This window comes from Otolemur garnettii, unplaced genomic scaffold, assembly GCF_000181295.1.
Source record: "Otolemur garnettii isolate 467f Iridium unplaced genomic scaffold, OtoGar3 scaffold00131, whole genome shotgun sequence".
Taxonomy (NCBI): domain Eukaryota; kingdom Metazoa; phylum Chordata; class Mammalia; order Primates; family Galagidae; genus Otolemur; species Otolemur garnettii.
Window position 1 is genome coordinate 2862427 of NW_003852526.1, and position 2542 is coordinate 2864968.

The following is a 2542-nucleotide window of genomic DNA, read 5'->3' on the forward strand; positions in this document are numbered from 1 at the left end:
GGACCCAGAATAAATTTGAAAGGCAGTCAAGGCCACAAAATCTGAAAACCTTGGGCAAGTCCTATGGTTTGATGGTTTGGACCCAGTGGACTTGGGATGCATGTGACCCAGGTAGGATATAAGCAGTGATGGTCAAACAAGTAACTGTGTCACCCTTCTCCCAACTCCAGGCAGTGCAACTCAGGAGCGCCTTCTTCCACTTAGGGAAAGGAAATAAAAGAGCACAAAGGACCATATCTTGCAACTTGCTCAGCCACCATAAAATAAATTACCAGGGTCAACAGACTCCTGAAGCCCCAGATTTCTACGTCTTTGCTCTTTAATGGCCACAAAGGAACCTGTTCCTCTGAAGAAAAGTACCTAGTCCTGGGAAAATTTACCACTTGTTGCCTAAAGTGCTCTTGGGTTTTGAATAAACATCAGAAGTAGTCAGGCAGCAGTCACCTTGGGCTTTGGGCAAGACTGGGCTGGCTTCAGATGGACCTAGTACAGTCCCAGCTGTGGTGGCCATGGGGGAGTACTCACATCCCTCCTCCTCAAACTCCAGCACCCCAGCATGGAGAGTTAGGGAAGAGAGTGAAAGACTTTGCAGGGCAATCCAAGAACTCTCCCATATCTGACCCAAGTCTACCAAGGTGGTACCACCAGGAGTCTTTAAGAGTCATAGTGTGATGGGGATGGGGCAGGGGCTGATACAGTGACCAAAGATTTAGATCACAGCATTCAATTCCATTTTAATACCTAAAAGGGCTTCCAAGGAAGAATGGGTTCAAACAAGCCCAGCCTGTGGATATTAGAATAAATACCTAACACTTCAAAGCCCAGACATCAACAAACATCTACAAACATCAAGAACATCCAGTAAAACATGACCTCACCAAATGAACTAAACAAGGCATCAGGGACCAATTCAAGCATGACAGAGATATATGACATTTCAGACAAAGAATTCAATACACATGTTCTGAAAAAGCTTAATGAATGTCAAGACAACATAGAGAAGGGGATCAGAAACCTTTCAGCACATTGTACCCCATATATGCATTAAGGTATACATCATCTTATGATTTAATTTAAGGTATACATGCACTTATGATTTAATATTAAAAAATAAAAAGAAACCTATCATAGAAATTTAACACAGAGATTGAAATAATGAAAAAAATCATGCATAAATTCTGAAGCTGAAAATAAAATTGACAAAATAAAAGCAGGGAACATAAAGGTATCTAAATAGCAGTTAAGTATACACCTCACTAGGAGTGGTGAAGTATACTTCTCACTATAATAAAAAACATGTATATTGTAATACACAGGAACCCCTAAGAAATATGTACAAAAAAATACGCTAAAAAAATACAAATAAATCAAGCTGGAATCCTAAGAAATGTTCCAGTAACCCAAAGGAAAGCAAAATGAAACAGAAATATGAAACAAAGAAAACAGACAGAAACAAATAATATAATGACAGGCCTGTGCCCAAAATCTTAATAATTACCTAAAGTGTAAATGGCCTAAAGCCATCAATTAAAAGGTATATAGTTACTTGCTTCAGTAGCACATATACTAAAATTAGAAAGATACAGAGAAGATTAGCATGGACCCTGTGCAAGGATGACACACAAATTTGTGAAGCATTCCATATTTTAAAATAAATGAATAAATAAATAAAAAGTACATAGATTGGCAGGTAGGTACATAGAAAAATGACCCAATTCTGTGCTATTTACATGAATCTCATCTCAAATTAAACAATATAGATAGATTGAAAATAAAAAAATGGAAGATGATATACCTTACAATATTGATTTTTTATAAAAATAAGAGGCTATATTAGTATCTGACAAAGTATACTTCAGAGCAAGGAAAATTAGTAGGGAATTACTAAGAACAGAAAAAAATATTTCATAATGTTTAAAAAATCAATCCACCAGGAAGAAATAATAGCACTAAACCTAAATAATCACATATCAAATAAAAGAGCTTCAAAGTACATGAAGGAAAAACTGAGACAGCTAAAACAAGAAATGGACTAATCATATTTGTGAATTTCAGAATCTAACACTCAGCAATTGAAAGACCTTCTAGACAAAATCAAAAACAATATGAAATATCTGAATAATACAATAAACCAAAAGGATCTAATGATATAAATAAATCCCTCCATCTCAGTAACACAGAGTACACATCTTTTTCAAGTCCCATGAAACATTCACCAATACAGATCATATCCTAAGCCACAGCACAAACCTTAACAAATTTAAGATTATTGAAATCATAGAGAATAAGTTCTCTGACCATCTGGAACTGGACTAGATACTGATAAGAGAAAGTTAACAGAAAGTCTCTAAACACATGGAAATTAAATAACAAACTTCTACATAATCCATAGATCAAATAGAAACACTCAAAGGAAATTTTAAAATCCAAATAACTGAAAGAAAATGCAGCTGACGTATTGTTTAAAGGGGAATCGATAGTGCTAAATGTTTACATTAGAAGAGAGAAAAGATCTCAATTTAATAACCTAAGGTGCTACCAT

The 2542-nt window shown here is 35.4% G+C and overlaps 1 non-coding gene across 1 annotated transcript; it reads left to right on the forward strand.

Moving 5' to 3' along the window:
* The first annotated feature begins 1546 nt into the window (after nucleotides 1-1546).
* Nucleotides 1547-1649, forward strand: LOC111727932. Its single transcript, XR_002775357.1, has one exon. It is a non-coding gene; the product is annotated as a U6 spliceosomal RNA (small nuclear RNA).
* Nucleotides 1650-2542: the final 893 nt, after the last annotated feature.